The following is a 17,655-nucleotide window of genomic DNA, read 5'->3' on the forward strand; positions in this document are numbered from 1 at the left end:
TTGGATGATGCCCACCCACACTGGTAGAGGGGTGGTCTTCTTTACTCAGTCTACCTATCCAAATGCTAATCTCTTCTGGAAACAAACTCATAAAGATACCCAGATATAATGCTTTATTGGCTATAAGGCATCCCTTTGCCCAGTTAAGTTGACACAAAAAATTAATCCTCAGGACATATTGCATTGGCCTTGAATTTCTGGGTAAATTCTAAATAAAATTAAGGAATAAGCATTCTTTTTTTATTATTATTATACTTTAAGTTTGGGTATACATGTGCAGAACATGCAGGCTTGTTACATAGGTATACACATGCCATGGTGGTTTGCTGCACCCATCAACCCATCATCTACATTAGGTATTTCTCCTAATGCTATCCCTCTCCTAGCCCCCCACCCCCCGACAGGCTTCAGTGTGTGATGTTCCCCTCCCTGTGCCCATGTGTTCTCATTGTTCAACTCCCACTTATGAGTGAGAACATGCGGTGTTTGGTTTTCTGTTCTTGTGTTAGTTTATTTTGTTGCTGAGTTTTCAAGAATGCCTCTATAATCTTATCATTATGAATGGCTTTAATTCTTTAAGACAAATTTTCTTCATCAGCAAATGAGAGCATTTTTCTATTACTAGTTTTCACATCAATCTCTTTTCTTTTAAAAAAGAATAGATATTGAAGGCCTCATGCCTTTTTCATATTCCATTTATAGTATCTTAAGGCTTTTATGATTAGACAAAATAATTAGATTTCCTTGTATATTTAATATATTCTCATTGTGACAGTATTTTAATTCTATTGAATTGTTGCTTCCACTATTTTATTTACTCTTTTACATCTGTATTTATAAGTATAGTTAGTCTAGTTCCTTTTAAACAAAGTGTATACTCTTAATAATGCATTACTACAATAACTAACACGTTATGAATTACTATGTGTGCTTAAAACAAAATATTTAGTGTTTATCTCAGGAAAAGGCAGAAAAAATTAAAATGTATTCTGAAAACAAAATCAAATATGTTTAAGAATTTTTTAAAAATTCCATTGCATATCAATATTCAGGCAAAGGCAGGGGCTTTATAAACATGTCAAAGAATGAGGTCAATATATTTGGTTGTGATACTCAATAAACTTCTTCCATTTACCATTCTCAGAACATATCCATGTGGAAATTGGTCTCATGGAAAATTTTTTTAAATCATTTTCCAGCCATAGATATAGTGGCAAATGATTTAATATAATCAAACTTCAATTTCCTCATCTATAAAGCTTTTATAACAATATCATCTCTAATTGTCTCACTAGATAACTATAAAAATAAATAAGATAATGCATATGAAATTGCCTCATAAACCATGAAGACCATAAAGCACTGTAGGACATTTTGAATATCTGGTGTTGACCATAAAATTTCAATATCTGCCCTTATCACTTGCCTACAATCCCAGAGAGACAACTGGTGCAAAAAGAATTGAAATGCTGAATAACAAGAAAAAAGACAGTGTTTAACACTGACATAATATTGAAGGTTTTGTATCCAGCTAAATCTCTCTCTCTCTCCTCTACTATTCTTTTTGATATCAACATATACATTGATGGCCCACCCAATTCCTTGGCCTTTCAATCCTTTTCATTTCTCACTTGCAATAATCATTTTCTCTCATTTGTCTTAATAATAATTGCACACTTGCCAATGTCTTAACTTCAAACATCCTGAGCTCTGACCACTACCCTACTTTTTCAAGCCTATTTCTTCTCTTACCCACATAACAATTCTTCAATCCTACAATTTCCTGTGATACTCCAGGATATAAGCCCTCTCATATTCATCTATTCCTTCATTATCTGTCTTGGATTTCATTGTTATTAAAAGCATTGCTTTGAAAAATCCTTTACTTCTTTGTTCCTATCTCCTGCCATTGTTTGTGTCCAAAAAAGAAAGTTCCAACCTGCTAAAATCTAACTCACTGCTACTTCTGTTGCAAAAGTGCTAAAACCTACCAGAATGCTGAAAGTTAGCTTATTGTCGATTAGACTCATTTTAAATGGTTAATGATAAACCTCAAGTGAATCTCGGGCAGCACGCTATTCCATTAGATTGTCCTCTTCAATCCTACCTTTCACGAACATGACTAATTAATGTACCTTTCCTAAAAACTGCGATACCCCCTCTTCTCTTAACTTTTATTTGATAAAATAGTTCTTATCTCACAAAGAAAATAGAAAAGACAACTGGAGAACTTCACAAACTTCTATACAACTTTCAACAATCTACTGACTCCTTTAATCTTTGTTTCAGCATTTATTGCTGTTAGTATATAAGACGAACAACCACTTGTGCATAAGATTCCATCTCCTTCACCTAATAAAGGACACACTTGGAACTTGTTTTCCTCACATACATACATTTTCAATTTTACCAGAGAATAATCCATCTACTGGATTATTCTTGTCATACCAGAAAGAGGCTATCACATTCTATCTTATGAAAAGTCTTCTGAGATTCTCTAATTCACAAATATTTTTAAAAATCAATATTCACCATTCTACAGTAAAATTCAGTGAAACTGTTATCTGTATTTGCTGAATCCACTTGCCTTCCTTTCATTCTTTTCTGAACATACTCTAATTAGGCTTTCCCCTCACTCCTTTATGAAAACTGCTTTTGTCAAGTTAACCCCCATGTTGTCAAATCAAAATGACCATTTCTCCATCTGATATGGTTTGGCTATGTCCCCACCCAAATATCATTTTGAACTGTAGCTCCCACAATCTCCACATCTCATGGGAGGGACTCAGTGGGAGGGAATTGAATCATGTGGGTGGTTACCTCCATGCTATTCTTGTGATAGTGAGTGAGTTCTCATGAGATCTGATGGTTTAATACGGGGCTTCCCCTCACTCCTTTGCTCTGCACTTCTCCGTCCTACTGCCATGTGAAGAAGGATGTGTTTATTTCTCCTTCTGCCACGATTCTAAGTTTCCCGAGGCCCTCCCAGCCATACTGAACTGTGTGTCAATTAAACCTCTTTCCTTTATAAATTACCTAGTCTCCAGTATGTCTTCATTAGCAGTGTTAAGAAAGGACTAATACAGTAAATTGTTATTGGCAGAGTGGGGTACTGCTAGTAAGATACCTGAAAATGTGGAAAAAACTGTGGAACTGGGTAACAGGCAGAGGTTGGAAGAGTTTGGAAGTCTCGGAAGAAGACAGGATGATGTGGGAAACTTTGGAGCTTCCTAGAGACTTTTTGAATGGTTTTGACCAAAATGCTGATAGTAATATCAATAATGAACCCAGGCTGAGGTGGTCTCAGGTGGAAATAAGAAACTTATTGTGAACTGGAGCAAAGGTGATTCTTGCCACACTTTAGTAAATAGACTGGTGGCATTTTGCCCCTGCCTTAGAGATCTGTGGAACTTTGACCTTGAGAGAGATGATTTATCTGGCAGAAGAAATTTCTAAGCAGCAAGGCATTCAAGATGTGACTTGGGTGCCCTTAAAAACATTCAGTTTTATTCATTCACAAAGATATGGTTTGGAATTGAAACTTATGTTTAAAATGGAAGCAGAGCATAGAAGTTTGAAAAATTTGCAGCTGACAATGCAATAGAAAATGAAAACCCATTTTCTGAGGAGAAATTCAAGCCAGCTGCAGAAATTTGCATGAGTAATGAGAAGCCAAATGTTCACTGCTAAGACAATGGGGAAAATGTCTCCAGAGTATGTCAGAGGTCTTTATGGCAGCTCCTCCCAACATAGGCCTGGAGGACTGGGTGGAAAAATGGTTTCCTGGGCAGAGCCCAGGACCCTACTGCTTCGTGCAGTCTCGGGACTCGGTGCCCTGAGTCCCAGCCATGGCTAAAAGGGGACAATGTACAGCTCAGGCCATTGCTTCAGAGGGTACAAGCCACAAGCTTTGGCAGTTTATAAATGGCGTTCGGCCTGTGTGTGCACAAAAGTCAAGAATTGAGATTTGGTAACCTCTGCCTAGATTTCAGAGGATGTTTGGAAATGTCTGGATGTCCAGGCAGAGGTGTGCTGCAGGAGCGGAGCCCTCCTACAGAACCTCTGCTAGGGCAGTATGGAAGGAAAATGTGGGATGAGAGCCTCCACACAGAGTCCCCACTGGGGCACTGCCTAGTGGAGCTGTGAGAAGAGGGCCACTGTCCTCCAGACCCCAGAATGGTAGATCCACCTAGAGCTTACACCTTGCACTTGGAAAAGCTGCAGACACTCAATGGCAGCCCATGAAAGCAGCTGGAACTGGGGTGGTATTCTGCAAAGCCACAGGGACAAAGCTACCCAAGACCATGGGAACCTCTTGCATCAGCATGACCTGGATGTGAAACATGTAGTCAAAGAAGATCATTTTGGAGCTTTAAGATTTGACAGTCCTACTGGATTTCAAACTTGCATGGGGCCTCTAGCTCCTTCATTTTGTTGAATTTCTCCCATTTGGAACAGGTGTATTTACCCAATGCTTGTACCCAGTGTATCTAGGAAGTAACTAACTTGCTTTTGATTTTGTAGGCTCATAGGCACAAGGGATTTGCCTTGCCTCACATGAGACTTTGGACCGTGGACTTTTGAGTTAATGCTGAAATGAGTTAAAACATTAGTGGACTGTTGGGAAGGCATAGTTAGTTTTGAAATATGAGGATATGAGATTAGTGAGGGGCCAGCTTGGAATAATATGCTTAGGCTTTGTGTCCCCACCCAAATCTTATCTTGAATTATAGCTTCCACAATCCCCATGTGTCTTGGGAGGGACCCGTTTGGAGGTAATTTAATCATGGGGGCAGGTTTTTCCCATCTGTTCTCATGGAAGTGAATATGTCTCATGAGATCTGATGGTTTTATAAAGGGCAGTTACTCTGCACAAACTCTCTTGCCTGTCACAAGGTAAGATGTGCCTTTGCTCCTCCTTCACCTTCCACCATGATTCTGATGCCTCCTAAGCCATGTGGAACTATGAATCCATTAAACCTGTTTTTCTTTATAAATTACCCAGTCTCAGGTATTTCTTCATAGCACTATGAAAATGGACTAATGTATCATTTTTATATTCATTTTATATTCATTGATCTCTCAGCAATATCTCACACATTTAATTATCTCAATCAGTTTCAGTTGATGTCCTAAAACAATTTGGAATGATTTATTTTCCACATTCCAAAATGAAGTGCTAGACTTCCAACTAAAAAGTATTTGCAAAGGAGGTATTTGAAATACACATACATGCACACACATTCATATGTGTGTGTGTGTGTGTGTGTGTGTGTGTGTGTATTTGGAGACAGGGTCTCACTGTGTCACCCAGGCTAGAGTGCAGTGGCAGGATCTTGGCTCACTGCAACCCCTACCTCCCAGGCTTAAGCGATCCTCTCACCTCAGCCTCCTGAGTAGCTGGGACTACAAGCATAGGCCACCATGCCTGTCTAATTGTTTAATTTTTTGTAGAGATGAGGTTTCACCATGTTGCCCAGGCTGCTCTTGAATTCTTGGGCTCAAGTAATCTGCCTGGGACCCCAAAGAGCTGGGATTATGGGCAAGAGCCACCATGCCCAACCTGTATGTATTTTGTTTTTTTTTTTTTAGACGGACTCTCGCTCTGTCGCCCAGGCTGGAGTGCAGTGGCGCAATCTCGGCTCACTGCAAGCTCCGCCTCCCGGGTTCACGCCATTCTCCTGCAGCAACCTGTATGTATTTTTAATCCTTAACTGAACACCTATGTTAATCCTCAAAAGACTTTAAAGAGTCCTAGAGATAGGCTGTGAGTTGAATAGGGAATTTTCTTGAAGGAAGCTACTGTGCTGCTATAGCTTTTTCCTTCCTAGGCTTGCAGGGGAGGGTTTTCCTGCCTCATATAAGACTGGCATGTAAGAAATAACAGCACATGAAATGTATCATTCATTCAGCAAAATCAAGTGGGTTTTATCCCTGGGATGTAAAGATGGTTTCATGTACACAAATCAGTTAATGTGATACACCACACTTATAGAACAAAGGATAAAAATTATATGATCATCTCAATAGATGCAGAAAAGACATTTGACAAAATTCAACATCCTTTCATGATAAAAATAATTCTCAACAAATTAGGTGGAAAGATCCTCAACATAACAAATGCCATATATAACAAAATCACAGCTAATATCATACTCAGTGGTGAAAAGCTGATAGCTTTTCCTCTAAGATGAGGAACAAGACAAGGGTGCCTACTTTTGCCATTTCTATTCAACATAGTATTGGGAGTTGTAACCAAAGCAATTATGCAAGAATAAAAAGATAAACGTCATCCTAATCAGAATGGAAGAAGTGAAATGACTAATGTTTACAAATGACATGATTTTACATACAGGAAAACCTAAAAACTATGAAAAAAACTGTTAGCATAGACAAATTCAGTATAGTTGCAGGATACAAAACCAATATATAAAAATCGGTTGAATTTCTATACACTAAATAACAAACTATCCAATTAAGAAAAAAATTCTATGTGCCATCACATTAAAAAAATAAAATACATAGACAAAAGTTTAAGGAGGTGGAAGATCTGTGTACTGACAACCATAAGACATTGATGAAAAAATTGAAGAAAGACACTTGTGGAAAGAGAGTCCATGTTCATGAATTGGAATAATTAATATTGTTAAAATTCTTATACTATCCAACATGATCTACAAATTCAATGTAATGCCTATGAAAATTAAAACGACTTTTTAAAAATAGAAATAGGAAAAAATAATCCTAAAATTGTATGGAACCACAGATAACCCCAAATAGCCAAAGTAATCTTGAGAAAGAAGAACAAAGTTGAAGACATCGGACTGCCTCATTAGAAACTATATTACAAAGCTACAGTAATCAAAACAGCATGGTGCTGGCATAAAAACAGACTTATAGACCAATGGAACACAATAAAGAGCTCAGAAAAAAGCTACACATATGCAGTCACCTAATCTTTAACAAGGGTTCCAAAAATATGCAATGGGGAAAGCATCATCCATCAAATGGTGGTGGGAAAACTGGATATTCACATGAAAAATAATGAAATTGAAGTTTTATCTTATCTCATACATAAAAAATAACTCAAAATGAATGCATTAAATATATGACCTTCTGAAACCTTAAAACTCTTTGCATAAAACACAGGGAAAAGCTCCTTTATGTTGGTCTTGGCAAGGTTTTTTTATGCAACACCAAAAACACCAGCAACAAAAATAAAACAAATGGGATTACATCAAATTAAAAAGCTTCTTCATCCTGTAATCCCAGCAACTCAGGAGGCTGAGGTGGGAGGACAGCTTAAGGACAGGAGTTTGAGACAAACCAAGTTATGTTGTTTTCAGACTGGGCAACATAGCAATACTCATCTCTAAAAATACAAAAATAAAAGATTAGCCAGGCATGATGGCATATGCCTGTAGTTCCAGCTAAGAGGCTGAGGTAGGCAGGTTGCTTGAGCCCAGGGGTTCGAGGCTATGCAGTGAGCTATGAGATTGTGCCACTGCACTCTAGCCTGGGTAACAGAAAGAGCCATCTCTAAAAAGTGCTTCTGTGCAGGAAAGGAAACAGCAAATAAAAATACAAGTTGTGAAATAGAGAAAGTATTTGCAAACCATACACCTAATAACGGGTTATGTCCAAAATATATAGGAAAGTCATACAACTCAATAGCAAAAGAAATCCCTGATTTTAAAATGGGCAAAGGACCTGAATAGACATGTTTTCAAAGAGGATATACAAACGACCAATAGGTATATGAAAAGACACTCAACAATAATCATGAAGGAAATGCAAATCAAAACAACAATGACACATTTCCTCACAACTGTTAGATTGGCTATTATCCAAAAGAAAAAAATAACAAATGTTGACAAGGATGGGGAGAAAAGGAAAACATTGCACACTGTTTATAGGGATATAAATTGTTATAGCCATTATGAAAAACAGTATGAAGATTCCTCAAAAAAATTAAAAAAAAACTGCCATACAATCTAGCACTTTGGGTATATATCTAAAACGAATGAAATCAGTATCTCAAGGAGATATCTGCACTTCCATATTCATTGCAGCATTATTCACAATAGCAGAGATATGGAAATAACCTAAGTATCTGTCAGCAGGAAATGAATTTTAAAAGTGAGATATATTCAATTCTTTAATAGAATATTATTCAGCCTTAAAAAGAAAAGAAATTCTAACATATGGTACAACATGGATGAACTTGGAGAACATTAGGCTAAGTGAAGTAAGGCAGACATAGAAAAACAAATATTGCATTATCCCACTTATATGTGGAATCTAAAAAAGTTGAACTTATAGAAGCAGAGACTGGAATCTTGCTTGCCAGGAGCTGGTGGGTGGGGGAAATGGGGTAATGTTGGTCAAAGAGTATAAAGTTTCAGTTAACAATAAATAAGTTCTGGAGATTTAATGTGGCAGCATGGTGACTGTTTTGTATACTAAAAATTTGTTAAGAGAGTAGATCTTAAGTGTTCTCACCTGACACACAGACACAAAGATAACTATGTGAGGTGATGAATATGTTAATTATCTTTATTGTGGTAATTATTTCTGCAGTGTATACATGTATGAAATCATCATGTCAGATATCCTCAATATATATATATACTTTTTATTTGTCAATTATGTCTCAATAAAGAGAATGAGAAAAGGAGAAGAGAAAGAAAAAGAAAGAAAGAAAGAAAGAAAGAAAGAAAGAAAGAAAGAGAAAGAAAGAAAAGAAAGAGAAAGAAAGAAAGAAAAGAGGAAGGAAAGAAGGGAGGAAGGGAGGGAGTGACAAAGGGAGGGAGAAAGAAAGAAAAGAGGAAGGAAAGAAGGGAAGAAGGGAGGGAGTGACAAAGGGAGGGAGAAAGGAAGGAAAGAAGAAAGGGAGGGAAAAAAGGAAAGAAATTTTAAAAACGTTTATACCAAGACAATTTATTTAGAGTATTGTGTTACTTTCCTGTGGCTGTTCTAACAAATTCACACAAACTGGGTGGATAGAAGAAACAACAGAAGCTTCTTTTGTTTGTTTTCAAGTCTGGAGACCAAAAGTTCAAAATCAAGGTGTTGGCCATGCAGTTCTGTCTTTCCCTCTTCTAGCTTCTGATGGCTCCAAGCATTCCTTGGTTGGTGGCTGCATAACTTCAATTTCTGCTTCCATGTCCACATGGCCTTCTCTTCTACTCTAAGGACACCTGTCATTGGATTCAAGTCCCACTTGGCTAATTCAGGATGATCACAGAGCAAAATCATTAACTTTAGATCTGCTAAGGCCTCTTTTCCATATAAGATCACATTTACAACTTCCAGAGCTTAGGAGGTAGGACTATCTTTTTGGGAGACACCATTTAACACACAACAATTATTAATCTCATCTCTTGCTTTATCCTTTCTTGCCTAAGTTAATTTTCTTTTCTTTGTTCTGAATGTCACATTTACTTTATACTTTAATATTCTGATTTTATGTATGCATATTGTCTTAAATCCATCTTGAGGAAGGTAAAACATAAATATGAGATTATTCTTTAAATATCCAAAGCTGGATCAGAGACATTACTGGTGTGAGATAAGGAAATAAATGATCACTTCTCTGGTCAGTTTCAATTTTTTTCCTGTTTACCTATGATTATTTTTCTCATAATTAGAATAATTAATACCTAAGAGTAAATAATCTATTTAATTTTCATGGTTTTTGTATATTACTTAGACTTAAAATTCAGAATAAAAGCAATATTTTGCATACTGTTTATTACATTAAAAAATGGTTTCTCTTAGAAGCTATAAAATTGTCTTCAAAGTAGCCAAATGATATGAGCATTCTAATTGAGAAATCATTCTCAAAATTCATGCTGGTAATCACTAGAAAGTATCAGGGCTTTGGGATAAGTTAGACGCAGATTTGATAACTAGGTCGAACACTAAACGGCTGTGCTAATTTTTAGTAAGCTTCTTGCCCTCTCTACTATTGGGGTCCCTAGTTTTCACCTTATGAACTAACACCAAAATATATTTATGATAAAGAATATGAAGAGTCAATACTGTCCTAGATCAAAGCAGAAATGTATAACATAATAGCCATTTTTATAATTAAATATGGGTAAATCTGTTTTCAAAAGAGGGGTAGGTGGTAATGGGCTAGATATTTTCACATATTTCTCAGAAGATGATCTTTAGTCTCTACATCATGATATTAATTTTCTTTTGCTTGAAATTTTGACAAACCTCAACTACCTTATCAGCCTTTTATGCTAAAAGTCTACACTAGTAAATATATGATAATATTCTGTTCTTCACAAGCAAATGAAATGATCCTAATCTTGTGTTGGTAAACTGAATTACTTTTAATGTAATGGAAGAGAGTTGTGCATTAAGACATTTTTAAATAAAGTTATTGATACAGAATTCATATATACACTTAAAGTACACAATTCAGAAGTTTTTAGTATATTCAGAGCTTTGCAACCATAAATGTAATCTAATTTTAGAATATTTTATTCTCCCTGTACCCATTAGCAATACTCTCCATGACCCCTTCCCCTAGCCCTAGGTAATCTCTGTATGTCTCTGTGTATCTGCCTAAATTTGGACATTTTATAAAAATAGCCTCATACTACATGCAATCTTGTGATTGCCTTCTTTCATGTAGCATAATGTTTTCAAGGTTTATCCATTTCATAGCATGTATCAGTACTTAATTTCTTTTGGTTGCCAAATAATATTTCATCATATAGATAAACCACCTTGGGTTTATCCACTAATCGGCTGATGTTTATTTGGGTTGTTTCCAGTTTTTGACTATTTTAAATAATGGTATTATGAACATTCATGAACAGATTTTTATGTGGACTTTCAAACTTTATCATGGAGATGATCGATAGATAGATAGATAGATAGATAGATAGATAGATAGATAGATAGATAGATAGAACCACTGTGTTATATAGAAACTATACTTAACATTTTGAGGAACTGCCAAATTGTCTTCCAAAGTAGCTCTATCATATTATAATCTCCTCAGCAATATACAAGGCTCCAATTTCTCCACATTTTTAAACACTTGTTGTCTATCTATTTTCATTTATGACACGACCAAGAGGGAAAAAAATCAACCAGAATGTGATGGCAACCCAAGGTGGAATGCAGACTGATGAATCAATCTAACAATATTACAAATAAATTATATAACTAGACTGAAGTGGGTGAAGAAGAAAGGAAATGACCTGAGTAACTGAACAATGGTGTTTTGGGCCAGGCTCAGTGGTGCACGCCTGTAATTCCAACACTTTGGGAGGCAGAGGCAGACAGACCACATGAGGCCATAAGTTTGAGACCTGCCTGGCCAACAAGGTGAAACTCTCTCTCTACTAAAAATACAGAAATTAGCCAGGTGTGGTGGTGCACACCTGTAGTCCCAGCTACCTGGGAGGTGAAGCACAAGAATTGTGCTAACCTGAGAGGCAGAGGTTGAGGTGAGCTGAAATTGTGCCACTGCACTCCAGTCTGGTTGACAGAGTGAGACTCTGTCTCAATAAATAAATAAATAAATAAATAAATAAATAAATAAATAAAATGGTGTTTTGACTAGCTACTGTACGGTTAAAGACAAAATCAGTTGTACACAAAAACTATAATTGGTAAATTTGTTTCTCACAGAGCTATGGGTTAGATTTGTAAGCTACTGTATACATATACCAGGGCTTAACAAATAAAGATATATATTGTATATAAAGGGAGCCAAATTTCTCACTGTCTGAGAAAGAAGGTACAATCAAGAAAACAGGAAAAGTTAGAATGACCCTTGTAATGTTGGTTCAAAGTCAGAGGTATCAGTAAAATGCAATGGCTTCCAATATATATTTATGTGTACATGTATATATACATAAATAGATGCAAAAATAAATAAATAGGTGCCTGTGCCCATGGCTTAGTGCATATACATGTTTTCTAGCTTTGAGACAGCCTAGAGACAGTGACACCCCAGTAGTAATGGGCACACTTAGCATCCAGATTTTGATTTCTAAATACCATTCTCCAGCATCCTTGCAGAAGACATTGATCCCAGGGTTGTAACAGGGAAAATACAAGATGAACCTGGAACATCTTGGGGTACAAAATTTAAGGAAATGATTTTTACAAAAATGATGGGGCATGCCAAAAGTAAACAGAAGCCATCTCAAAGAGCTCCCAAAGGTCAAAGCTAACAAATTTGAGCGGCAAAATATATAATGATTAGATTGGATTATAAACCAATAAATAAAATAAATATTTATGTGTCCAAACTGACATAAATATCTGAATAAATAAATTGAAGAGAAAGGAAAGCTTTTCCTTAAAGGATAATTCCAATTAGTGAACGAAAAAGGAATAAGGGAAGTAGAAAATCATCACTAGAACATCACAGTAATAATTGCTATAGACAAGATCCAGTTATGGATGACAAATTTAGTGGATATGTTTTAAGAATAAACACCTATTTGTACATTTACAAAAATCTCCTCCAAATAAATATTTATCAATTACCAATGAAAAAATCATAACTTCATAACGGAGAAATCTGGAAAAAGCTACCTTAAGCAAATGAGCAAGGTTCATTCACAAGTAATAAAACATTACTGCATATTAGTACATATGACATAAGACATCATACCCTTGATATGATACAAAGATAAGAGTGTATTATTTGTGTGACAATCTTCCCAACAGTATATACATTCAATCTAATCAAGAGAAAAGTGAGGGGCACTTTACGAAGTTAACTGACCAGTACTATTCAAATTCTCAAGCTTATTAAATTTGAAGAAAGCCTGAGGAACTGTCACAGATTAAAAAAATCTAAGGAAGCATGACAACTTAAGATAACGTGGGATCCGGGGTTAGATATTACGACTCAAAGAGGATATTAATGGAAAAATTGTTGAAATCTGAATAAAGTTGGTAGTTTTCTTAGTATGTTAGTTTATTTGTTTTGATCATTTTACTTACCATGGTTATATGCAATGTTCATATTAGGGAAAGCTGGGAAAAGGACGAAGGAGAGCTTTTTGTGTCACTTTCATAATGCTTTTGTAAGTCTAAAAATATCTCAAATTTAAAAATTAGGGGAAAAACAAACAACTATATTAAGAAATGGGCAAAGGACTTGAATAGACAATTCTTCAAAGAAGATTATGAATGGCTAATAAGCAAATAAAATGATGCACAGCATCACTGATAAGTAGGAAAATGCAAATCATGAGTATGAGACACCACCTGATACCCATTAGGATGGCTACTACTACAAACACGGAAAACACATGTTGGTGAGAATATGGAGATACTGGAATCTCTGTGCCCTGTTTGTAGTAATGTAAAATGGTAATGTTGCTTTGGAAAACAATATGGCAGTTCCTCATAAAATTAAAAATAGAATTACTATATAACCCAGCAATTCCACTTCTGGATATATGCCACAAAGTATTGAAAGCAGGGTCTTGAGGAGATATTTGTATGCCTATGTTCACAATAGCATTATTCATAAGAGCTAAAACCTGGAAACAACTTCAGTGTCCACTGACAGATGAATGGAAAAACAAAATGTGGTATAAACATACTATGGAATATTATTCAGCCTCAAAAAGGAAACTCTGACATACGCTTCAACATGAATGAATCTGGAAGACATTATGCTAAGTGAAACAAGCAGGTCACAAAAAAGACAAACATGATTCTGCTTATATAAGGTACCTGGAGTACTCAAAATCACAGACACAAAGCAGAATGGTAGATCCAGGGTCTGGGGGAAGAGGAATTGAGAAGACATTGTTTAATGGGTATAGAATTTCAGTTTTGTAAGATGCAAAGAGTTATAGAGAAAAATGGTGGTGCTGATTGCACAACAATATGAATACACTTAGCATCATTGCACTGTATACTTAAAAATGGCTGAGAGTACATTTTATCTTCTGTGTAATTTTACTATAGTTTAAAAAATAGAAAAAGAAGTTAAAGGGGAAAAACATGACCATGGGCAAATATCTGTGAGATTACAAGTGTGTTCAGGAGTTTAATCTGGTAAATTCTATAAAGGTTTATGTGACAGTATCATGATTTTGGTTTTTAAACTTTTTTGACAGGGTATCCACACTAAGAAAAACATTTATATCTTATCCAAGATGTTTATGTGTATACTTATTTTAGTTACATATATATGTATATGTATAATTTATTTTAGTTACATATATAACTATATTTATTTTAGTTATATAAATATATAACTAAATATATATAATACATAATTATAAAATAAAATCCTTCCTTCCTTTCCTTCCCCTTCCTTCCTTCCTTCGTCATGATGCATTAAAGAGATTTTATAGTCTATTGAAAGGCTGACAAAAGCCACTAATGCGTCCCTAACCAAAATTTGAAAAACAACATTTATCTGGTCTAGAGTATATATAAATATGTTATTTGTTAATCAAATTTTAATATTTCCTAAACACTTATAACTAGACTTGAGCATCAGTCACTACAATGTTTATCACAGATACTTTATATATAACTAAAATAAAATTTCATAAAACGTACCCTTAGTATTCACTATTCTCTCCCTCCCTTCCTTTCCTTCCTTTCCTTTCCTTCCTTCCTTCCTTCCTTCCTTCCTTCCTTCCTTCCTTCATCATGATGCATTAAGGAGATTTTATTATCTATTGAAGGGCTGACAAAAACCACTAATGCGTCCCTAACCAAAATTTGAAAAACATTTATCTGGTCTAGAGTATATATAAACATGATATCTGTTAATCAAATCTTCATATTTCCAAAACACTTATAACTAGACTTGAGCAGCAGTCACTACAATGTTTATCACAGGTATTTTATATATAACTAAAATAAAATTTCATAAAACTTACCCTTAGTTTTCCCTCCCTGCCTCCCTCCTTTCCTCTCTTCCTCCCTTCCTCCCTTCCTTCCTTCCCTGGTCATGATACATTAAAGAGATTTTATGATCTACTGAAGGGCTGACAAAAACCACTAATGCATCCCTACCCAAAATTTGAAAAACAAAATTTATCTGGTCTAGAGTGTAAATAAACATGTTATCTGTTAATCAAATTTCTGTATTTTCAAAAACCTTATAACCAGACTTGAGCATCAGTCACTACAACGTTTATCACAGGTACTTTTGGAAAAGTGTTTTGCTGCAATAATAATTACCCTATCAGAAGGCCTCAATTTATAAAGCATTTAGTTACTTAGTGCTTATGACGTAAATGTCACAGTTCAAGTACTTGATGGAGAAAAATATTAAATGAAGTGCACTTCTTTTGAAGATAATTTCATTTAACATCTCCAAAGCAGGGCATAATTAAGTTACGCTGTCATACAAAATGATGGAGGCCTTAAACAAGTAACAGCTGGTTACCCCAATGGTGGAACAATTGCAGGGCAGCCTTTGGCAAGGACAGCTGTGCAAACTCAGCCCACATGGTACGCAAATAGACTTACATTATGACTACGGAAATAGCTGAAATGGAATGACATCTAGAAAAGCAAAAAAACAAATAAGACTGGGATCCCTTAGCATGCATTTCAATAGCATTAAGATATAGAAATATTAATAAGAAGTGCTCATCTATCATTTCTGTAGTCAAATGTGTTTCTCACGTCTAGATGAATTTAAAGTTAGTCATTGCAGGGCAACGAGCACATTCATAACAAAGTACCCTCATTTTTAAAGTAACTACTACTTAAATTACTTTACTTACTACTACTTTTACTTACCACTACTTTATTCCAAGCAAGAAATTAAATTCAATTTATTCATATTTTAACATTGGTACAGTGATTTTTTTTAAAGTTATGCTAAATGTTTATTCCAAAAGTTTTTGTTTCTTTAAAACCTCTTGCACGGAAATCAAATTTGTAACAATGACCTTAAAATGTGAGAGCTGGCCTTCATAAAACAAATGTGCTATTAAAAATATTAAATAACTGACCCCATTTTTGGAAAGCTGGGTAAGGCTGTGCTAGCATGGATCTATTGTTAAATGTTATTTTTTTTTTGAAAATTTTTTATTGTCACTCGATCTGCATGTAAACAAGGAGGAAAAAGTGAGTCTGCCTTATGTACTTGATTTTGTTTGTTTACCAGAATTTTGCTTAAGTCATACTATGGACCTTTCTGACTTGAAATCATTTTCGAGGTAGTTATCAGACTAACTCTCCTAACTAGTGTTTGTATTAATTATTTTTAAGCAAGCATTTATTATCATTGATTATGCAAGCATTATTGAGCAAGCAAATGCAAATGCAATAAGCATTTTTAAGCATTAACTACGTGTTAGGCACAAGGTTTCTGTCCTGAAGAAGCTTACTAGCCACTAGAGAAAATGGACACAGAATCAAGCAATGTCATAATAATATGGGGTAACACATGACCCAGATTTGGAGTTCAGCTACAGTTTCCCAAGGGAAATGAGTACAATCAAGGTCTTAATAGACAAATCATACATAGGCAGCAAAAAAAAAAAAGGCATGAAAGGCTTTCCAGGAGAGGGAAATAGCACAAGCTAAGGCATGAGGGCACTGAAATAGCACAGTGGGGTGTGTCCTGGATCCCCATAAGTAATTGCAATATGTGAAATGATGAGTGGTGTCTGGGGATGAAAGCTAGAGGATCTTCATAGGGGCCTTTATTGAAGTGTTAAGGAATGTGAAAGAACTTGGCCTTTGAAGGGATTTAAAGAAGAATTAAAATCAGACCTCTCTATTATAGTATAGACACTGGGTACAAGGGAGACAAAACTGAAGACTCAAAAATCTTCAGTGGTTGCCCTTCTGCCAAATTAGCAGTTGTTAACCTTTTTGGCCTGAGAACTAAAACTACAATCCTAAGCTCCTCACATGATTGAATGGACCCTCCCTTGGCCAAAGGGACTCCAGAGAAACCTTAAAAAACTGAGTTCCTGGCCAAGACAGAATGGGGACATGCCTCATTATACTCCCTCCTTTTTGCAGTTTAAACACAACTGACCAGCATTAATGATAAACTAGAGATGACAACCAACAGAGCGAACTCTTTTCATGGCAATAAGATAACACATTACAAACATGACCTAAGGCCATGCCAGGCAAGCATTAAGTCACATACCTCTACAATTGAAGAATAAACTCTGTTATAACTGCCACAAGGTTTTTCTTTTTCTAGTAGGTAAACAAGCCCTGGCCTCTAGATAAGCAATATAATTGCAGCTCATTCATCAGACACTGACCAATTGAATCCCCTGTCCAACAAACCATAGCTACATAGCTCTGATTGACTAAGAGACTAATTTCAGTAACTTTATCATGGTAAGAGACCACCAACCACTTGGCTCAGTCTGGCCTGTGCTCAGAGGCTGCACATTTGAATGCCTTCATGTTCCTGCCTCACCTTTTGACATATAGGACCTAATTGTAATGCATTTAAATGTTGTCTCCACTCCAAAGTGAACATGGGACACATGTAACATACATGTTTGTTCAGTATCCATGTGTCAGGACTCCCTTTGTGAATATCCATAAGACCTTCTCAAACCTGTTGAATATGTTTACTTGGCCAACCTTGTCAGCATATATCCCTGTTCCACTCTCTCCTCCCTCAAAGTGCCTGCTGGTTTCGCCTGAAGGTTA

The 17,655-nt window shown here is 35.8% G+C and overlaps 1 protein-coding gene across 3 annotated transcripts in view; it reads right to left on the reverse strand.

The window, feature by feature from the left end:
• The window catches only part of GRM8 (glutamate metabotropic receptor 8), an 837,927-nt gene that overhangs the window by 32,092 nt on the left and 788,180 nt on the right, over nt 1-17,655 (reverse strand). The window lies entirely within an intron of this gene.

The sequence above is a fragment of the Nomascus leucogenys genome, chromosome 13 (genome assembly GCF_006542625.1).
Source record: "Nomascus leucogenys isolate Asia chromosome 13, Asia_NLE_v1, whole genome shotgun sequence".
NCBI classification, from domain to species: Eukaryota; Metazoa; Chordata; class Mammalia; order Primates; family Hylobatidae; genus Nomascus; species Nomascus leucogenys.